The 23,229-nt window shown below is 47.6% G+C and overlaps 1 protein-coding gene across 6 annotated transcripts in view; it reads left to right on the top strand.

The window, feature by feature from the left end:
* Csmd2 (CUB and Sushi multiple domains 2) overlaps positions 1 to 23,229 on the top strand; it is a 581,156-nt gene that overhangs the window by 92,965 nt on the left and 464,962 nt on the right. The window lies entirely within an intron of this gene.

Below are 23,229 nucleotides of genomic sequence, written 5' to 3' on the forward strand. Positions count from 1 at the left end.
TGTCCTTTCTCCGGATTTGCTGCAGCCACATATCAAAGACAGTGCTGATCTTGGACTTACATAAACTCCACAAAAGCAGAGGTGACCAGTGACAGATCCCGGCTCTGACAACCCAGCTAAGCTTTGTGATGACAGGATAGCATAGCCGTCCTGAGATAAATAACATTTCTCAGAAAGCTAGAAAGCCATCAAGACCTTTGGTAGGAGGGGGAAGGAATCCATAAAGAGATCTCCCAGACTACGGCAGGCTTGAAAATCTACTACCCAGTTTGCTCCTCTCTTCAGAGCCAACTACTGACGATAGCTACTCCTTGTATAGCTGCTGCAGCTTCTCAGTCATAGTAATTTATTTATTTTTTCATTTCAGCAACCCAAGGCATATTGCAGTCATCCCACTTTGCAGATGAGAAAGCTGAAGTTAAGAATGGCCAGTAAACTCAGAGCTACAAAGGAGTCTGTTCTCAGTCCCCCTCCCCCTGCCTTGATTCACAGCCCCTTAGTCACAGGGTGACTCGTCTTGTGGTGGATAAGATAAAGGTCCAAGACCTAAACAAGTACTTATGTGCCCTAAGGAATTTGGGGAGGAGTGTGGATGAAAGAAAATCACTTACAGATAGCCATCCTCTCCTGAAACCCCATAGACCCGCCATGTTGAAATTGACTTGAACTTAGCCTAAAAGGAATGCAAGGTAGACCAGTTGTCTTTATCTATCACCTCTTCCAACACTGTAAACTGAGTGAAGGCCTTGACAGGGCATGGTGAATTATCCATAGAACCCCAAAGGAGTGGGCTCCTTCTATTTTGGAGTATGTAGAATCATAAAGATTTTCTTTAATTAGATAGTGCCGGATAGATTTAATTAAAGCTTCAAACCTGCAATTTTCTTTGTTTGATTGATCAGTTGGTGCTGATTGCCTGGAGCAATTATGCAGGAGGAGGGGGCTTTCAAATTCTGATGGCGAGAAGAGGCAGATGGAGTCGCCTCTTGGGTACTCAGTTGTCAGAGTGGTCCCGGAAAGGTTTGAATCACACAACTGTCTGCTTGCTAGGCAAATATAAACTAGAGTGCCTGAATTATACTTCTGTTTAAATGGTGGTCTTGGCTTATGTGCCTCAGTAGAAACTTCTCAAATATAACCATGCCCCTCCTGTCCTCAAGCTATGCCGTATCTTGGTTGTTGTTGTTTTTTGGTTTTTTTGTTTTTGTTTTTTGTTTTTGTCTTTCTTTCATGAAATAATTTAAGCACATTGTTGAGAAGGTTATACAGTGGTCTTTTAATTTGTCTAAATCTTAGTAGAGGTTCAGGAGAGACAGATCACTTCCCACAACCTCTGTGATCGTGATGGGTACTGAGGAATACCTTTGAATACAGAAGTCTTGGGTGTGAATCTTGCCTCTGCTGGTTCCTGGCTCTCAGATCCTGGGCAAGTACCCTTGGACGCCTCTCCCTTATCTGCAAAGAAGTGTGTTGAGCCGATGTGTGCAGATGAAGCACCCTTGTCTCATGTGTCCTGGGATCTCAATGAATGTCCTGCTCTCTGATGCCTTACTAAGTAAGACACTGGCACCCTCAATTCTTTATGAGCTTATGAGGCCACTGCCACCTTGCTCATTATTACACATGTAGCTGCCGACACCTCAGTTTGATACATACTGGTCTAACAGATGAATGCATGGCAGGCACAAATAGGGCCCCAAAGCAGGTGACACCAGTACAGAATGGAAGAGACAGCTCTGAAGAATTGCCACACTCATGAAGCTTGAGGTTGTAGACTGTCGTGGCCTGCTTTTGCTCTCCAGATCTAGTCAAGCTGTCTCAGAGTTAAGTTTCCTCCTCAGTTCCACACTGGTGCAGGAAGCCAAAGACAACCATCATGACATTATAGCCTAGAAAAATGTTTAAGTTTAAAACCACAAAGCGGAGGCCTACAAGATGCCTCAGAGGGTAAGGGAGCGTGCCGTCAAGTTCGTGATGACCTGAGTTCAATCCGTGGGACCCACATGGTGGAAGAAAAGAACTGACTTCCTGTCCTCTGACCTCCACAGGCTCATGTGTCAAGCTCACAACACCTCAACCCTAATTAAGTACATGTAATTTAAAAATCACATAACAGGTCTCAAAGATCTGTGCATGAGATTATTGGCTGTGTAAGAACATGGGCCTGGTCAACAGACACAGAGGAGGCAAAGGCACGAACATGGTAACCATACACTCATGGGGAGGATTGGTTATCTTTGAGGTTTTTTTCTTCTTTTTATTTAAAAAGGGTTTTTGTGACATGGTTGCATTATTTTTATAATAAGAATGCATTTTCAGTCAACTCAAAGTTAAATATGGACAAAAAAGAAAGAAAGAAGATGCTTCAATATATTCTCTCCGCCCACGATCACAGAGGGCAATGATAAGCTCAGGTGGGCCCAAAGGAGAATGGCCAGGACAAAGAGAAGGTTAGAGGGTAGGGGAAGATCAGTGCTTAACTGGAGAAAAAGAGATGCTTAGAGGGTGTGAGGCTTGTTGTCACAGCTAGGAAAGGACCTAGGCTGCAGCCAATGGTGGCACTGAGGCTGGGATGTGAACATTCCAGGAGAGCAAGCCGCAGTCCAGCTCTGACCTTGACTTCTATCTGGAACGGGGTTCCCTGGTTCTGGAATTGCCGGTGTGAACAGTTGACGCTCCCAGGACTGTCCCTCTGTGAGCAGTGTTGGGCTCTCTGTATGTGCATGCTAGGGACCAGAACTCAGCACTTAGCCAACTGAGCCATCTCCCTGCCCCAATTTGATATTTTAAATGAGCTTTATTCTGAACTTTAAACAACAAGGAAGCGATTATTTTATAAGGGTTTGCATTTCCATGGCTGACAGCTCTCTTAGGGTTTCCATTGCTGTGAAGAGACTTCATGACCAAGAACTCTTATAAAGGCAACAATTAATTGGGGCTGACTTAATGTGGTGGTTTGAATACTCTTGGATCATTGGAACTGAGATGATGAGGAGGTGTGACCTTGTCGGAGGAAGTGTATCACTGTGTAGGCCAGCTTTGAGGGTCTAGGCTCAGGTTCCACCCTGTGCGGAGGAGACCCTTCTCCTAGCTGCCTGGGCCCACTTTTCAATGAATCATAGGAGAACACGATGGGCCTGCCAATACCATTGATTCCCCTCTGCTTCCCAACAGAGTGGCTTCATTCTTGTTCACAGGAATGTGAGATGATTTTGAATCCTCACATTTTGCTGAATACCACTAGCTGCTACTCTCTCCTTCAGACTCTGAGACCCTTTTAACTCAGCCTGACTGTCACAAGGTCCCATCCTTGCTAGATAGTAGCCAGGTCTCAGTATCCTGGACCTGGGATCCAGATGCCAAGAAGCCCCAGAAGTCTGCTGTACCCAAATCCTACCCTGTGCCCTGGCATCCTAGACTAAGGCCCAAAGCTCTCTAAGCTCCAACTGGAAGTTTTGAATTGAACCCTTTGTTTTTTACACTGATCCCACAAGGTGGACACCATCCCCCCATTTCACAGATAGGAATGAGGTTTGGAGAGATTAAGGCGCACTGCAAGGCCCAGGCTCAACCCAGAATCAGGCTCTCGACACAGTACAGCAGCCCCAGGAGACCTGGATGGTGTCCTTGATCCTTGGGTAAACCCAGGCTCCAGAGGACCAAGGCCAGTGTTGTGAGATTTTTAAAAAAATATTTATGCTTCCTTTTAATTATGTATATGGTCAAGCACGTGTGAGTGCAGGCACCCATACCTTAGAGGTTTGGACCTGAGTCCCATCTGACTGGACCTGATGTTTGTCACTGTGGCTCCTGGGAAGATCCAACAGTTGTCTAGCCTCACTTTGAGGGCAGGAAGGAGGACAGGGCTGTGGGGTGGGTTGGTGACAAATACAGAATTGGGTATAGGAAGAAAGAGGGAAGCTTGTTCCAGAAGACTCTAGGAATAGAGACTGCGATAGGTTGAGGGAACCCCATCTTGCAGGTAAGGGCTGATGGGTGTATGGGGCAGGGATAGCCTGCCTTGCTGGCATGCTTCTCTCAGGACTTAGTCATGGGTTTCAGAGAACAGAGCCTCAAAGACAAGAAGCTTGCCAGGCCCAGACAGACAGTGGAGGCTGTCCTTGGCTGTTTTCCTGGCCTACTCTCCAGTGCAGTTCTCTTGCTCGTCAACCAACCTGCCCTGGTGCCTTCTCTCTGTCCTCTCATCGCTTTCCTTGTTTCTGTGTTCCCTGGTCTGATGTGTTAGTGGCTTCGATGTGTCCCTGAAGCATGACCACAGTGGGACTTCCTGGTTGAGTATTTTAAAGCATACACACCCCAGTGACTGTCAGAATGTCCACGCCTCTCACTTGTTACCAAAGGCCAATAGCTTACTTGCTAATCAACAGCTGAAGGCGTTGGTGTTTATTTTTAGGCTGCTTTAGTGCGTAAGGGCAGAGTCTCAGGGGTCCTGGTTGGTTTTACTGGTTTCCCTTTGAACTGTTGCCAGTGTCCTGTTCCGTTGAGGTCAAGGGCCATAAGAGAACTACATGTCATTATTGATTTCAGGCTCTTTGAGGTCAAGAAGTTGATGGTCAAAAGGCCACATCTATCTGGCTTGCCTTTCCCCTCAGTGGCACACATTGTCCACATTGTGGTGTGGTCCTGTTTTAGCTCCTACTCTATGATCCAATACACTGATCCTGGATATGGATAGGGGATGGTTGAAGGAAGTCCTCTTACCCAGCTAAACTAACTCCTTCCTCTAGAAAATGAGTGCCATGGTTTCAAGGTCTTAGACTACACATGGAAAGCACCAGTATCAGGCTACAGGACTCACGGGGGAACCTGGGACTAAGGCATGCATCTGTGTATCAGTGGAGATACATTGTGGCTAGGACCAGCTCTGTTGCCCAATGATGCTGTTTGGTCCCCAGGGGTAACCAGAGCAACAACTACTACATGCCATTTGCTGTCCCAGAATTCAGAGTGGTGCTCAGGGCTTGACTGTATGAGTTCAATCCCAGGCCTTCTATTTACAGCTCCCTTCATCTTCCACAGCCTCAGCTGTGAAATGGAAATTTAGTCCGTGGAGTATGAATTATATTTTCCATACTGGGACAGCAGTGAGTGATGACAACCCTTAGTTCCAGAAGAAGCTACAAGCCTGAATGTCCGAATGATCCAAGGATGGCCAGTGGCCAGAGCTACTGGCATCTTAGAGCTAGAGAGATGAGACCCATCTTGGCACATGGCTCAGTAGCGTGTCTCCACTGTGACATGGCCAAATTCTGAGTCCATGGATAATCTTTGTTCTGGGAGCTGACCTCTGCATCCTTGGCCTGCTGGTAGCACCTCTGCCTCTACTGTAAAAACTAAGATGTGTCCAGACAGTGGCCAATATCTCCCAGGGGTGGGTAGGAATGTTTGCGAGACTGAAGAGGTGGGACATACACTCCTAACCTCACCCAGCCTGGATCTCTTCCATGCCACAGGCTGCACATGATGCTTTACGATTAGCTGTCCTCAGCGAAGGCCCAGCATGCAGGTGTCTCTCCGTTTCATGACAGAAGCAGGGGTATGGGAGGGCTGGGACCCCAAAGGCAAGGCCAGGCTGAGAGGGGAGCAGACAGGGTTTGTCTCCCAGCCATTGAAAGCCTTTTTATCTTTTCCATTAAAAAGATTCACGGCCCTTCTGTTACTCCATTTCCGCAAAGAATCAATTGAAAAGATCAAAAATACGGCATCTGGAGAGGTTAAAATTAGATTCTTACCAAATACAAAGTGGGAAAGAGAAGGAAGAAAATAGAAACAGGGGGCCCCACGACCTGCACAAATCTCCCATTTGCTGCCAGGGAGCTGAGCTGTGAGGCTCAGAATAGGAGTTCCCGGATGGCCAGCGGGGAGTAGAGCACAGCCGGCCTCCTCCAGGATGTGGCCCCCGCTTCCTCAGCTTCTGGCTTCCTCCTTCCCTTCATTGGATACCTATTTGCATTATATAAACATTCTAGCTTAGAGAAACTTGGAAAATGCAGACCAACCTAAGGAATTTTTTTTTGAAAACTTAGGCCTTACTCCCGGTGTAGAGTGACCACGGCCAATTAGCCCGGCCTCTGATCATGTGTGCCCAGAGAGAATTATCTAGAAACCTCCCAGGACACTTAGACCTGGGTTTTATTCTATTGGCTCACACAAACCACCCTTTCCCCCTTGGAGCTTCCTTCTAGACCCTCCTTCAAGAGTGATTGGACCCTCATGGCTCCTCCTCTGTCCCCGCCTCTCCTGTGCCAGTCTTTCCAGCTGAGCACCATGGAACTTCCTTCCAAGAGGCTTGCTCCATTCCAGGTCTTGCATCCTTTCTCCTCTAGATATCACCTTTGGTGAAAACCCAGGGTACAATTCAAGCCCCAGTTGTGGCGTGGCCACCCCAAAGAGGGTCCTTGACGATGACCTGATGGTCAGGATCTGGTCAGGAGACCCACATGGGCAGTGGTGGGATCACAGGTAAGACAGCCAGGATACGGTGGAGAGAAATGACCCTGGAGGATTTAGCGGTGTTGAGGAGCAGAGGAAAATCAGGAGGATTCTGCGTGTGTTGTGATTAATATAGAGTGGGTTTTTTATTGGCAGGCCTCATTCATTCATGTATTCATTCTCCAAAGGGTGTGTGTGGCCACTCTACACCAAGAGGAAACAGGAAACAAAACACAACACACAAATCCCTGGCTCTTCACAGCTGCCCTTCTAAGAAGAGGCAAATAGGCAAAGTAAAAGATTGAGAGGTGGGGCAGGCAGCCTGGTGAACATCCCCAGATTCTGTAGAACCCCTAAATGGACCAAATCTCTGCTTCTATGGACCCCTTTATACACTTCCATTTGACCACAGCCAGCTTCGAACACTGATGGCTTCCCTAACTTAGTAGTGGGCACTTCATTAGTATGATAGAAGTATAAAGGATTTTTTTTTTTTTTTTGGAGACAGGGTCTTATATAATTCTAGCTAGTCTTGAACTAGCTATGTAGTTAAAGGTGACCTCAAGTTTCAGGTCCTCCTGCTAGTTACACACGAGCTGCTAGCATTACAGGCACACACCACTAGTTCTGGGAGTGGAGTCTAGGACTTCCCAGATGCCGGACAAACACTCTACCAACTGAGCTACATCCCATTCTGATGGTTTCCTTTCCCCTTACATCTTTTCTTCTGTCTTGGGGGACGATATGCTGGGATCAAACCCACGGCTTCACATGAACAGGGCAGTAGTGTTGAGTTCCATCACTAGCCCATGAAAATTCAATATTTTGTCATCGCCCTCATAGTGGCCACCACTAACCCCGTCATCAGCACCATCATGGCTGTCCCCATCACCATCACTGTCACCACCATCACCACTACTGCATCCATTCCTTGCCCTGTGCCTTAACCTTCTGCTAAATTACCTTCCCGTATGGATAAGTGAAACCGCAGGGTTGTTTGTTTGTTTGTTTGTTTGTTTGAGACAGTGTTTCTCTGTATAGCCTTGGCTGTCCTAAAACTCACTCTGTAGACCAGGCTGGCCTCGAACTCAGAAATCTGCCTGCCTCTGCCTCCCAAGTACTGGAATTAAAGACGTGCGCCACTGTCTGGCTTTTATTATGGAGATAGGTGCTGTTGTGGTTCCTATCATACAGAGGAACAAACAAAGCCCAGAGAAGTCAAGTGAGCCAAGCAGGGTTACACAGTGTGAAGGGCAGGGGCAGAGGCCTGTCTGATTGCAGAGTGTGAGCACTTAGCTGCAGCTGGCTCCTACATAGTGCATGAGAGAAGCGAGTGGCCTTCTGCTCAGAGCTCAAAAGCTCTGCTTTGCTGATGTCTGTCTTAGAGCTATTCTCAGCTACCCCTGTGTCCTTGTCTGCCCCTGACCAGGTGACAGTGATTGGCTTTCCTGTCACAGACACCCCATGCCACCCCTGGTTCTCTCTCCGCTTTTAGGCCTGGAAAAGTCAGGCCTGCCGGGCATTATGGATCAGAGTTAGAAACTTGAACCACTCTGACCAATGTCATTGCGTGCCTAGAGCGTGGCTCACCTTCCTGCCCTGCCTCCACCCCAGCTTTGCCTGCCAGAGCTCAGATGTGTGGTGCTATAAAAAGCCAGATAGTAATATGCAAATCACTCTGATTATTTATGGCCGAGTTAGTAAATACGCTGGAGCGACAAGGTGGGTTGTTGTTTTTATGATCTCTGCAGTCCTAGCAGGAAAATCTATGGGCAGCGGAGGGGAGGGGAGCAGCGTGGGATCCCATGGCCTAATAAACACAGCCTAATTGTCAAGCACCAGGACAGACAAGGAAGGGGGTATGGAACGTGTGGAAGCAGGGAGAAGGAGAAGCAGTGGCTAGGAGCAGGGTGCAGGAATTGGCAGCTGCATCCAAGTCTGTGCCCTCACCACTGGCCCAGCCTCCAAGCAGCCTACTGGGAAGGGTAGGGACCAAACCATAAATCAATTTAATGAGCTGTGGTTGCTTTGGGTCCTGCCAGTGTGCTAGGCATTGCCCAGCCAGGAGGCTGTCCCCAGGAAGGATGCAGACAATGACATCAGGAGGAGGTGAAAGAGGCTCGGCTTTCAAGTTAATAGCCATCAGCCTCTGGGAGTTGGTTCTCTCTATTAGTTTTCAACATCCTTGTATCTTTAGGGTGCCAGCTTGGGGAGCAAAGAGACCTAGCAAGGGGCCCATGACACTTGAAAGATCCAGGTGCTAGGTAAGTTAGGGCCTAGTTGAAAGTACCATAGGACATTAATCTGCCCCTCCACCCCAACCCTGGCCCAGTGCCTTAGCTACTCAGTTGTTAATGAGGGTATAGAGGACTTACCAGGTATATCTCATCTGTAGCTAAGTGGGTAGAGCTAATGTACTCAGGAATGATAGACCATCATAAAAGAGAGTTCAAAGGAAATTTCTTTTTCCATGTTTCTTGGATTCAACTCCCAAATAAACTCACTTATATCCAGATTCCTAGCCAGGTCTCCTTGGAAACCCAACCCAAGTGATTTTAGCTACTGGAAGCTGAGCTTCTGGTAGGAGTGATTCTAGCTCTTGAGAAATTACTATATACTAGACACCATTTCCAACACTCTAATCTGTATTAAGTCACTGGAGCATCTTAGCACCTAGGCGCTGGATTCCATTATTAACCTTTCTGACCTTCGGTAGGCCATAGCAACGGGAAGGAGCATGAAGTAAGATCACAGCTGAGCCAGCTCCCAAAGTAAGCATTCTTGAGGAGAGATGGCTCAGTCAGAAAGTGCTTGCTTCAAAATTATAAAGCCTTGAGTTTGGTTGCCCAGCGCACTCATAAAAGCCAAGGGCAATATTGTAGCATACACCCGGAATCTCCCACTGGGGAGCTGAGACATCGCTCCCTCGGGCTTGCTGGCCAGGCAGACTATCTGAACCAGTGAATGCCAGGCTCAGTGAGAGAGGCTACCTCAAAATATAAGGTGGGAGACAACTGAGGAGGACACTAAGCCTTGCCCATAGGCTACAACATTCATGTGCACACATATACACGTGTGCCTGTATGCACGCACACTTGTGTGTGCACACACACCACACACACACACACACACACACACACACACACACACACATTAAACTGAAAAACAATAGAATCCTGATGGTTTTCTTAACTGTGACAGTAAACTTTCTTCAGTAACCCTCACACAGTCTTCAGGTCCCCCTCTGTTCCAGGCTTTTGGCCTGGACCTTATGACCCAGACTGCTCCATGTTTTGAGGCAGAGCAGGAAGGAAGCAAATCAATAGTGAAGTCTGGAGAGGCATAGATCCAAGAGAGGAAGAGAGAGAATTCCTGGGTGGATAGGGATGCCACTGCCTAGCAGGTGTCACACAAATGAGGCCTCCAGGAGAAACTGAGGGAGGTTTCCCAGGGTAGATGGTGTGGCAGGCACAGTCCAGACCTGGAGAATAATGGGAGAAAGTCTCGATTCAGCGGACTCCTGGGACACCCAGGAAACTGATTGCCAGTCTGGAGGACAGCAGAGCTGGCAGCCAGCTGGCGACTTTTCCCTTATTTGTTAATTGACCCTGTGTATTTGAACTAAGAGCTGGTGTCTGAGGGGAGGCAGAGCAGAGGAGAGAGAGAGAGAGAGAGAGAGAGAGAGAGAGAGAGAGAGAGAGAGAGAGAGAGCGAGCTACCCAGGGTTTCCCACAGGGCAGGGATGCTCATTTTCTTGGCAGGTTTGTCCACACAGGTGCAAATTATGTTACTGTCCCCTCCTTTTTTGTGTTTTGTGATTTGTGATTGGGAAACAAAAACATTTAGAAGATAAATGTGAGGGGAGATGGGGAACGATTCAGTCTTTCCTTAGGGAAATTGGAGCCCTAGGGAAGCATCCTAAGGCCCTCTAAACTTTCTCAGAGCTCCAAGTCTCACAGAGTCCACCCCAGCTCTCAGGCAAAGGCATGTTTGGAAGGTGCTTCTCTAGTGTGGGTCAAGGACTCAAATTCCACAGTGAGTTTTTTCCTGCGTTCCTTCTGACTTTCCGTGACATAAGGGGACCCAGTGTGCCTTCTACATTTCCATAAAAGATGTGTGAAGTGACCACCCAGCATGCCTCATGGTTTCCTACATCACATGAGGAGTAGAGAAAAGGTTTGAGGGCTGAGGAGGTACCCCAGTTGCTAAAGTGCATATCGTGCAAGCATGGAGAGCCAAGTTCAAGCCCCAGATCCCATCTTTCTTTTTTTTTTTTTTTTTTAAAAAGAAAAGGCAAGTGTGGCTTGTAATTCTAGTTCTAGGGAGGTGGACAAGGAGGCCCTCTAGAACTTGCTAGCTGTGCCCCACCACCACCACCACCACCAGTTCGGCCAAATCAGTAATCTTCGGACTCAGTGAGAGATGCTCTCTCAAAGACAAGTAAAGTTGGGAGTGAGAGTGCTGAAAGAAGACACTTGGTGTCAATCACTGGGTTCCACATGACGTGCACCCATGCTTTTGTGTGTATGCGTACACACATGCCAGCACACACACACCCACAAATAAAGAAAGAAAGGAAAACATAATTTATCTTAAAGCATTTTATTGCATTGATGAACGGATTGTGTGTGTGTGTTTGCAAGCATGGGTGCATGTCTATGTGTGCACGTATGCTATGGCCGGCATACGGAGGTCAGAGGACGACTTGAAGGCGCTTCTCTCCTTCAACCATCTGAGGACTGACCTCAGGTCATTGGACTTGATAACAAGTACCTTTACCTGCTGAGCCATCTTGTTGGCCGATACATAATTTCTGAAAGAAAAAAAATTGTCCTATTCATACATTTATACAATTATGAAGAGCTGCAGGTGGTAATGGCTTCTGCAGAGACAGTTCTCTTGATTAGACTCCTCTCCAGAGGTCTCCTCTGCAGTAAGAAGTTTATCTACTAAAGCTGTTTTCCTCTGGCCTCTTCAGGAATTTCTAGAACAAGGCAAAGATACAGAGAGGAAAGGAAGGGTGATGGCTTCCTCTCCTGGATGGTTGAACCCTGTAATGACAGTAGACCCATGCTGACTCTCTTTGTGTCCCTACCTTCTAACCTAACTTTGGAACTTTCTTGTCCCCCCTTGTCTTGGAGGGATTCAAGAAGATGGACTAATAAGAAGTCAGTGACCCATAGAAATGTCTCGTTCCTACTGAGAGATACGCTGACCTTTTTCTTTCTCTCCCAGACAGGCTACCCAGCAAATTGTCTTCCACTTACATCCTTCTAATTGTCCCTGCTGATTAATGAGGTCACTTACGGTGTCAATTATTACCCTGCCAAGAGAATGGATATCAGGCACCCATGAACTTGCTTATTCTACTAAAAAAATAAAGTAATGAGAGATGATTTATGGTGCGTGCCCCGAGAGAAGCCACTGGAACGGGTGGGAAGGAGAGAGAAGCAAGCATGGGCATGTCCCAATTAGGAGACCAAAACAATTTTTGTGGAAGAACAGCTTCCCGGTGACCTGCCTACTTTCAAAGCTCCTTCAGAGAGAGGAGTCTGACCTCAGCGGCTCCGCATGCTTCCTCATCCAATGGAGCCATTTCAGACACGTGATCCCCAGACACAGCTCTGGAATAGTCTCCACCTTTTCCCAACTCCATTGACTTCATTCTTGAAACACTTATTTTATAATTCTTTATCAGCAATTCAGGTTCACCTGTATTTTTTGAGCAATTGTTGTATGCTAGGCTCTGTGCTCGGGCCCAGCACATATTAGGATAGCCAGAAGTTACATTGTGCTTATTTGGAACAGACTTTATAGTCTCCAGCAGAGGAAGCTGGGTAATCTACAAATTAAATACTATGTATGATCTGTATCCATGTCCCGAGAACTGGAACCAATGGAAAGTTTATTTTAACAAGGCATACTTGGGTATGAGCGCCATAACATTCTAAGATCTTCAGCTAGAAAGGTGGAGACCCAGGAGATCTGGCGATGTAAAGGTCCAATCCCTGTCTCAGTCTTAAGGCAGGAAAGGAAACCCAGGCCCCAGCTGAAGAGAGTTCAAAGGCAAATTCTTCCTTTCTCAGCCTTTTGTCCTAGTTAGCCTTTTATAGATCGAGTGAGGCCCACTCACTCTGGGGAAGGCAATGTACTTACTCAGTCTATTGATTCAGACACTAGCCTCATCCAGAGACACCCTCCCAGACTTGCCAGAACAATGGCTCACTAAACTTGGCACCATGCGCCTCATAAAGTTGGAACATAAGGGCTGGGAAGATGGCTCTGTCAGTAGCTGCTTGTTGTCATAAATACACAGACCCACATTTGATCCCCGAAGCCTATGTAAACAATTAGGTGCTGCAAGGCTCACTTACAATCTCAGAGCAAGGGAAGCTGAGGCAGGAGGATCCCTTGGACTTTTTAGCAGCCAACCTAGCTGTGTGGTAAACTCTAAGCTAGGGGAAAATCTTGTCTCTACAAAGTGCACAGCTCCTGAGGAACACGACTCTGCGTTCATTAGCTAACATCCACACACATGGGTCTACATGTGTACATGTATCTACATACGTGCCCTAATCTCCCCACACAAACATGCATGCACACAAACATGGATGAGTATACATCACACACACACACACACACACAAACACACACACACATCACAAATAAATAAGGTGGCACACAAAGTAACTCATCACAACTCTATTCTCTGCCAATGTGGCATCAGACTCATCTTAAAACATGCTAATCCCCCAATAAAGATAGCAGACTTACACTTCCATTTAACATGTCACAACTATCCAGCACATAACCAAGGAATATACCAATCTCTTCCCGGGTGGAAGTGGTGGTAAAACCTGGAGGGATGTTTGATAGCCTCCAGCTGAAATGAAGGGATTTAAAAATAACACGTAGTCACTGTAATATAAGGTCATTGCATCTTGTGTTCTTTGATAAGGAGGTAAGAGATAGATAGAAAAAATAAATATGCTTAATATATACGTGCATGTGTGTCTGAATATGTATGTGTACTTTCACATACAAGTATGTGGGGCTGATTGTAACAAAATAAAGAGCACTCATGCAAGGGAAGTTTTTATTTCTGGTCCAGGTCATAGGTAGTATTTATAACTAATGCTATCCAGTGCCCATTCAGTTTGCCTTAACGTGGACCTCAGGCTGGTTGTGGTTCCCTGGTGAGGTGACCCAGATTTCCACCTTTGAAGGGTCTGGGCTACAAATAGTCTTACCCAGATTGGATTGTCTTGCTTTTACATCGACCTTACTCATAAGTCATGATAGTGAGAGCTAGCCCCGGTGCTCTCCTCCATTCTAGACACACTCGTGGCCTTGTTGGGTGTGGTCAGAATCACTCTCCTTGGCTAGAACGCTCTCTTCTTTGTTCATTAATACAGGGCCTTGCAGAGTACAAATTGATGACGGTCATCACTTCCAAGAGCAGGGCCATTCTATTCCTGATGGAACCATATTCCCTGTTGGAATTAAGATATCTAGGGAAGGAGAGCATAAGATTACAAGAACAAGAAGGTAAAGATCCTGGGTGTAATACTGAGGGAGCCTTTCTTGTTTGGACTTTGGATTCCTGAACCTGTGAATCCCTATTCTGGGAGCAACAGTGCCACATACTGTAGTGTTAGTCAGGCTTCTGTACAGGAGTGGAATGTGAGAATGAAAATACACTCAGAGAAGACTTATTGGGTTACAGACTATGTACTAGGTAGTGCAGTAATGGTGGTCTGCATGCTAGGGAGGCTGAACTGGTCACTAACATGCTAGCCCCAACCTGGTGCTAAAAGCTTGAGAGAGGGGCTCCTGGAAAGAGCCCAGTCACCAGCAGAAGGCTGAAGAAGCCAAGTTCTGATGTGAGCCAGCAACAATGGCAGCGACAAAAGTCAATGTACTCACCAGCAAACAGGGAGGCAGGCAGGCAGAAGCAGTCCAGCCGTTCAAACTCTTTGTATCTGGGCTGCCACCTGAAAGTGCTGCTTACTCTCGGGAAGGTCTCCCCTCTGAGTTAATCCTTCCTGGAACTGCTCTCATGGACCTTCCCAGTAATGTCCTAAGAGGAACGTCCAGTCTTTTTGGATCAAAAGTATCACTCAGAACAAGCTCTGGTAGCCAGCAAGAAGAATCTTGTGGTCTGAGGGCAGATGATAGGGTAGCCCCATTCCACTCTGTCTGTACACTCTACCACCACTTTTTGGCATCTTGAAGTCTCCTAAAATGCCAGAGATTCCACATGTTCCTGTCCCCAGGTTGGCTTCAGCCATACCCTGGCCATTCACTGGTATTTGGACACTTGATGCTGTTTGTGTCTCCTTGGTCCAGGAGGAAGAAAACTTCAGAGCCCTTCTGCTTTGCTTGTTCTTTTTATGATGTGCATTGAACTCAGGACCTAAAGGAAGGGGTCAAGCACTCTGTCACTGAGACACTTCCTCATCCCCTAGAGCTCTTCTGGATAATGCCAGTTGTAGGCTGGAGCACCCCAGAGCATCACTAGTTTCCCCCTGTCCCTTGGAGCTCCTGGTCAGAAACATCTCCCTTTCTCCAGAGACAGATGCTCACTGGGTGTGGTTTGGGAGATGCAGATGCCGAGGTAGCAGGCTTCTGGACCATAATGCCTTTTTTTTATATGGAACCTCCCTTCCCCATTCACCATCCTCCTCTCATGGCTCTTGTGTTTCAGGTTCTGTCCCAGATGTTGGGCCAGTTTTTTAGGCTCCCGTGGAAGGAAATAATGTCTACATCTGCTAGAAGGCTCCAAAAAAATAATAATCCCCTCTCTTGGGGAGGCTGGTAATTAAGCAGTCATGGTAAACAAATGGGGACGAGCAGCTGGTTGTAGCCATTTGTTCTCCTGTCATTGGTTGCAGAACAATTTCATAAATTACATGGGAAGTTGGGCTTTCTCCTCTCCCCCTTCCCTGTGCATCATCCCTTGGTTTGATCCCTTCCTTTCTTGCTGCGGCTCCCCATGCCATTTAGATGATAGCCCGATACTGCCCTTTGAGATCAATGCAGGCTGGTGATGTCAGAGACCTGGGGTACACTTAGCACTGCACTCCCTGGGTGGCATGGTAGTGGAGAAGTCTTTAACAGTGAAAACATTAGTTAGTGTTGGTTAGTATGCCTGGCACTGTTTTCAACAATAGCCTCAGGTCGATGAAGACAATGGTGAATCTCTGCCCTTACCGATTAATGTTTACTCATTGGTAAAGTATGGCTCAGCTGATCAAGGTACTCACTACCAGAGTTCAACTCCAAAACTCTATATAATGGAGGAAGACTGACTATTACAGATTGTCCTATGATCCCCTGCTCCCCCTAACACAATAAGTAAGTAAGTAAGTAAATGTAAAGAAAATTTATGAGTAAGGATCAATCAGAGAATGCTTCAAAGGTTGGTCATTGTTTTGGAGAGAACACAGAATAGGAAGATCTGAAGCCATTCAGGAAGAAGTCTGCCCTGTATAACAGAGTTGTGCCCCAGGTCCTTGGTGCAGGTGGTGTACAAGCAGAAACCTGCAGAGGACAAGGAAACCAGCTGCACACAGCTGGGGAAGATGGCTGCAGAAAGCTGTGGGGGCAGGAGGTGTGGCGGGCCTGCCGTAGACACCGCCCCAGTGTGTTTGAGAGGTGGCGGTGAGTGGCCTTTTGTGGTTGGAGTGAGAGAACAAGGGGAGGCTCCCTGTGAAAGGGAGGGTGGGGAGAGGCCTTTAGGTCACTAGGAAGATGTGTACCTCTATTCCAAATCAGAGGGAAGGCCTTATAAGTCGTGAGCAGAGAAGCAACCTGCTCTGACTTCAGCTTCTGAGCATGACTTCTGTGCTGAGCATGGTCCACAGGTGATCAGAAGGGGAAATAAGGCCCCTGCTTAGGAGGTGATGGCAGTGACAGAGGAGAGAGCAGCTCCTGGGCTGGGCTGGCCCAGGATGATGGGAATGTGGTGTGGTGTTGAGAAGTGGCTGGCTTCTGGATACATTTATATAATTCTCTCTCTCTCTCTCTCTCTCTCTCTCTCTCTCTCTCTCTCCCTCTCCCTCTCCCTCTCCCTCTCCCTCTCTCTCTCTCTCTCTCTCTCTCTCTCTCTCTCTCTCTCTCTGTGTGTGTGTGTGTGTGTGTGTGTGTGTGATAGTGATATTTGCGTATGGTATATACACACATGTATACATATACTTTTTAAGACCGGGTGTCTTGCTGAACATGGGGAATGCTTGGCTGACCAGTGATTTTAGAGGATCCTTCTGTCTTCACCTTCTCAGTTCTGGGACTATAGGCACACCACCACACCCACTTGTACATGGGTACTGAATTGGGGTCCTGGTGTTTGGGTAGCACTTCACCGACTGTGCCGACTCCCCAGCCCTGTAAATGGCTCCCTTTGAGGATAAGCTCCTTGAGAGACCCTGACAGCGTGTGAATATCTACCCTCAGAAGCAAGCATAGAACGTGACATTTAATCAGGCGCACAGTGGATATTTGTCGCATGAATGACTATGAGCAAAAGTTACTAAATGTTACCAGTGGGAATAGTCAGCTTCGGGCCTTTTTCTCGAATCTATTAGATCACAGAGCAAATCTCAGCTCAGACTTCCCATGTTGATGCCAGAAATAAGGCTGTTCATGCCCAGGTCTCCTGAGGTCTGCTGCTGTAACTGTGCCCTTTGTCCTTGCTGCAGGACTTCTCAGAACCTTTGGTGCAGTGATGGAAAAGTTCCTAAACATCCAAGGTACCAATAGTGCGTCTGCCATTATCCCATGATGCTCGATAGGTAAAAAGAACAGTCTATCACCCTCACATATTATATAGTTAGAACCAGACAATAGTGTGTGTGTGTGTGTGTGTGTGTGTGTGTGTGAACAACCTTATAGTAGGTTGAAAGATGAAAGGTTTCAATTGCATATTCTTAATAACTACTTCTAGGGATGGCTCAGTCAATGACATGCTTGTCATGCAAGGATTGGGGACCTGAGTTCTCATCCCCAGCACTCATGTAAACACCAGGACATGGTTGTGTAAGTGTGTAATCCTAGCGGTGTGGAGACGGATAGGATGGTCCCTGGAGCTTGCTGGCCAAACCAAGAAGGATGACTCTGTTTCTGAAGGCATTTGCCACCAAATCTGATGACCTGAGTTTGATCCCTGGGGTCCACACGGTGGAAAGAGAAAGCCGACTCCCGAAAGCTGTCCTCTGACTTCCACATGTGCATCTATGGCACATACTTGCCCCACCTCCTCAAAAAATTAATCAGTGTAAATAATTTTGACTACAGTGGAGAGAAATGGAGGAAGATATCCAGCGTCAACATTTGGTTTCCACGTGTATGCACTCACATACACAACCAGTTGGACTGTATACACTTACATGCATACAAACCTGTATCCATGCCTAACACACACATATACTAGAGGAGTACAGGGAGGGAGGGAGAGGGTAGAGAGGGAGAGGGAGAGGGAGAGGGAGAGGGAGAGGGAGAGACTAACAGTGGAAGGTATATAGTTGTTGCTCAGAGTATCCAATGACTGCAAAACCCTTAGCACCCACTATGCCATGACATCTGGTTTTAAATGTTTTTATTGATCCTTTGTAAGTTCACATCACACACCCCAGTCCCACTGGTCTCCCTGACCCTTCATATCTGCCCTATGCTCTTGCAGCCTTCCACACCCTGAATAAAACACACACACACACACACACACACACACACACACACACACACACATCTCAAAAAACCAAAATAACACCAAAACAAACCAACCAACAAACAGAAAACAAAGCATAGAAAACATCTCATCATGGAAACCATAGCATGTCACAGGGTGTCCCATAGTATACCCCTCTGTCCACACATCTTCTCTTGCAAATGTTCATAGCCATTAGTCATTGGTTTAGTTTGAGATCTCTAGTTTCTGTAGCAGCATCAATATTGGATCCTCCCTGGGACTCTTCCCAGTTAGGTTATCTTGTTGCCCTGCATCATGGAGATCCTACAGTTTTCAATCTTCAGGACCAGCCCTTTGGCTCACCTCAACAGTTCACAGATGATGTAGATTTTGGGCTGGGCCAAGTCAAAGCCCTGGATTTGGGTCTGGATGTCTGCTGAGCTGGTCAGCCTGCTGGCTCTCCTTTGCCTGCACTATCGGGGCGAGCTCTCCAGCAACTGCTCTAGCTAGGTCACCCCGTGCTGCCATCTGAAGGAGGCAGGGCTACCTCTCCGACTCTCTTGCACTTGGGGTTAGCTCACCCACACCCATGCCTCCAGCCCTCTCCATCCACTGTGTTGCTCAGTCAAGGTCCGAGGCCCACTCTCCCAAGTGCTGCAGCCAGACGGGGGCTGGATCAGTTCTCTCACAACCTCAGGGCTGGCTCATCCACACCTTCGCCATCAGGGCCAGCTCCACTATGCTGCCCAGGCAAGGCACAGGGCCCATTCTGGTCAGCTCTCCTGACTACTAAGGTAGGTGGCAAGTGGGGTGTGGGACATCACCCTGGCACCCTCTCTGCCTCTCAGCAAAGGAGTGGTGAGGCCAGTACTCCTGCACTTTCATCCATGGGGCTTTTCATCCTGTGCCCTTTCCACTAGGGCCAGCTCTTCTCTGCTGCCCAGGTAAAATGCAGGGCCCACTCTCCTGGGTGTTGCAGCCTGCAAGGAGCAGGTCCAGCTCTTTGGCTTGTATAAGAGCAGGGGTGTTTTCCAGAATACTGCTGCTTCTGGAACTGCCAACTGTGTACCCAGGCCATGGTGTCTAATGCCATTCAGGGAAGGTGAGCAGACTTCCCTGGGGAGTGGCAGTGCCCACACTCCCGTGCTCTTGCCCGCAGGGGCAAGCTGGCCCCTGCCACCACCACCAGGACCAACTCTGTTGTGCTGTCCAGGCGAGGGTCAGGGCCAGTTCTGCTCAGCCCCTGACAGCTGAGACCAGGGACATCCCCATGATCTCTAATGGTAACATGAGTCAAGGATATCAGAACCAACCCCTGCCACTGCATAGCTATGGACCCAGACATGGCCCTCAGTAGCAGCGCCAGTTGGAACTTTACCATGACCTCCGATGGTGGGGCTGGCTACTCACAACAGGCGATTATCACTCTTCGTCCTTGCCCAGCTCCATCTCTTTTTATAGTGCTCAATCTGTCCCTCCTCTCTCTCTCCCATATATCTGCCACACACTTGTACATAGTAGTAGTGGCTCCTACTGCAGGTCAGCCATGCAGCTGGTGAGCCTCTGGATGACCTCCACCGTCCATACTGTGTGATGGGTAGGTCGGTGGACATCTTCCACCTCCCACCTGTGTTGCATGGTGGTAGGTGGGGCTCTGTGTGTCTACAGCCTGCCTGTGCTGTGTGGTAGGGAGGTAGGATGTGAAAAGGTCTGTGGGCGTCTTTCTCTGCCTGCACCCGGTGGCATCCCATGACACCTATTTTATGTCATAGCAATGCCCAAGTCCATAGCCCTGCAAAGATGTTATGATGGGATGCAACTCGACGACGAGGCTCCACTTCCCACCGGCCTCCAGCCCATTGTTCTAAACTCTCAAGAGAAGTGCTGATTGATAACACCCAATACCGGTTGGACGTACACTATCCCAGAGTCATTATAAGCTCCCGGTATCACCCTGGGGCATCTTGTCATGTTGCTTCGGAGGCACTGCTCAATTTGGTATGGGATGTGATTTCTTCACCTCCCCAGGGAAGTCTGCTCACACCCCCTGCAAGGCATTCTGCACCAGGGCAAGCAGTAGTATTCTGGAAAACACCCTGCTCTGACAGCCCCATGCTTGGCGCATTGACATTCTGCCTGGGTACCGCAGCTTTTCTATTTTTGTCTTTAGCAGGTGGGCATTTTCTGACTCCAGTTCTTGGCTCTGATGCCAGTGCACATTCTAGAAGTGTATATGGGGACTTGGGAGTTTCCATCACCCCAACCAAGCATCCCTAGTATTGGTTCCTTGGCCTCTCCTAAGAAACACGTCTGTGCAGCTGAACGCAGCGGTTTCTAGAAACAGGAGGAATCCTCAGCAGAGACTGGGGCCCACTGGAGAAAATAAGCTTTGGGGGGTTAAATTGTCCTTTCAGTAGGCAGCAGCCAAACACGAGCTCACCCTTAGAAAATGGGGATTTAAGGCTCTCATTATATCAAACAGCAGTATCAGAGTCTTCATCTCTTGGGGCAGCCCCAGCCCAAGCTGCTCTGTTTTTTAATCACTGCCGACTTAAGGACTCCTGGATCAACAGTGGCAGTGGTCTCTTGGCTGATGTAGAAACTCCCCAGCTTCTCTGACCCGTCTTTCCTGAGTCTTTCATTTTGGAGAGTGATTCCCCGTTCACTACAATGCACAGAAAACCTGATTTTTTTTCTAAGTTTCCCAGTTTGGGAAGCTCTTAATGCAATGCAAATAGGAACTTCCAGGGAAAGCTTGGGTCTCTAGGGTGTGGGAGGGGGTCTGGGTATTGTGTGTGATTATGACTAATGTCCATCAATTACCTGCAAATTACTAGATGATACCCGTAATGATAGTTCTGGTTTTAGCTTAATGGTTTATGTATCTAACTAGTGGCTGCTGTCTGGTGTAGGGCTGCCGGCAAATCAAAAGACTATTTGCCTAGCCTGTCAGTCTGACAGATTTGCTTGCATTTGCTCTTTTATTCCCAAGGTCAATTGACGTGACTTTTTTTTTTTTTTTTTTTTTGATATCATTGTTTGATGTGCTAAGAGCCTTAAATAAGAACCATTCAATAAAGGCCCAATTGGCTATATTACTGTTTACTCCTAGATAATTCTATATTAGTGGGGCTCTTTAAGATCAAGAGTAGCGATATGCATGGTTGGCCCTCAGACAAGGGCCTTTGTTGCCAGGGCCTCGGATCTCCATACAGCTGGGCAGGATTGGTGACTTCCAAGATTCTGAGCAACAGTCAGTATAGCAACAGCCTGCTCTCCCTGATCTGCCTTCCCTGGGCGTATCACGTCCCCAGAGAAGGTCTCATAGAGCCCCAGTTGCTTTTCACCTTGGCCTTAGAGATACAGGATTTTGCTTTTTGCCCATAATTCATGGATTTGGCTAGGCTAACTGGCTGGTCCACCCCTGGTCTGTCTGTCCCCATCTCTACAGCATCGGCACTGTGAGCCTGTGCTACCATGCTTGGATTTTTTTTCAAGTCAGTTCTAGGGGGATCTAACTCAGCCCCTCAGGTTTGCAAGGCAAGCACTTTCCTGACTGAGCCATCTCCTCTGGACCCTACCTTAGTTTATTAAAAATCTCACAACACTGGCTTGCCTGTGCTGAACGCTTGCAGCAGGCCCCAAGTCTCTGTTTAATCAGTGAACACCCAGACACTTACATTGGAGAAGGGCTCTGCTACGTACTGGGTCCTCCTCAGCCTTCCCAGAATGATCAATAGGCCGTTGTTTAAATCACCTCCCAAGCTTGTAGCAATCCCATCCTCCAGGGGTCTTCCTGGCATCCTCTCTACTTTCTAAGCACTTTCTCCTGACCTTCCATAACATGCTTTACAAAGTCTCTCTTTCCCAAGGTTTTTTGGGCAAGGTTATACCCAAGGCTGTCTGCTTTGTCCTGGTTTCTCAGCCTATTCCATGCCGCCAAGGGCAGAGGTCAATCTCAGATGTCAGCTTTACTCCATAGAGGTCAGAGGTAAACCTCGGGCATCTTTCTCAATTACTCTCCCACTTAGTTTTTTTGTTTTGTTTTGTTTTGTTTTGTTTTGTTTTGTTTTGTTTTGTACTGTTTTGTTTTGTTTTAGCAATTCTTTAAAAAGATGATTTGTTTGTTTGTTTGTATTGTGTATGAGTGCTCTATCTGCATTTACACCTGTGTGCCAGAAGAGAGCATCAGATCCTACTACAGAATGGTTGTGAGGCATGGTGTGGGTTCTGGGATTTGAACTCAGGTCCTCTGGAAGAGCAACTAATGCTCTTAACCGCTGAGCCATCTCTACCTTGTCTTTTTAAATACAGGGACCTACGTTTTCTTTAACCTGAAACTTGTGGGTCTGGCTAGGCTAACTTGCTGGCAAACCCTAGATTCTCTGCTTCCATCTCCAGGGACTGGGGGCTTTCCAGCAAGTCATGGAGTTCCTCAGCCCACATCTGAGGGTCTCTCCATCCTGGTGGCCATATGCCTAGGATGGATACTTCTGAGACGGCATGGCTGTACATAGGAATGCCAAATAGTAGATGTATCCATCCAGCCACCCAGCCATCATCCATCCGTCCACCCAAAAGCCTCCCTGTAGGTTAAACAGAATACTCATGGAGTCTTCCATCACGGAGTCCCGACCCCTGAAATGCTCCACACCAAAGAATATGGGAGGGATCAGGGCTGGGAAGGAAGTGGAGCAGACAATATGGCAGGGCTGAGGCAGGCAGCATGTGGCACTCCTCTGGGATTCTGCTCTTGACTCTAAGAAATGTAGAAAGCTGTGGGTGGGTTCTGAACTAAGAGTGGTTAGAGGTTGGGTATTGCCAGTTTCCAGTGTTCTGGGTTATTCTGGATAGGATTTTGAATAGGCACACAGACACACACACAGACACAGACACACACACACACACAGAGAGACACAGACACACACACACACACACACACACAGAGAGAGAGAGAGAGAGAGAGAGAGAGAGAGAGAGAGAGAGAGAGAGAATGAGGATGGATGAATGTGCTATAACCAGAAGCAGAGACTTCCTTTGCAAGTCTGACCATCTTACTTTGTAAGTTCATCTTTGGAGCACTGTATATT

The sequence above is a fragment of the Mus musculus genome, chromosome 4 (assembly GCF_000001635.26).
Source record: "Mus musculus strain C57BL/6J chromosome 4, GRCm38.p6 C57BL/6J".
Taxonomy (NCBI): Eukaryota; Metazoa; Chordata; class Mammalia; order Rodentia; family Muridae; genus Mus; species Mus musculus.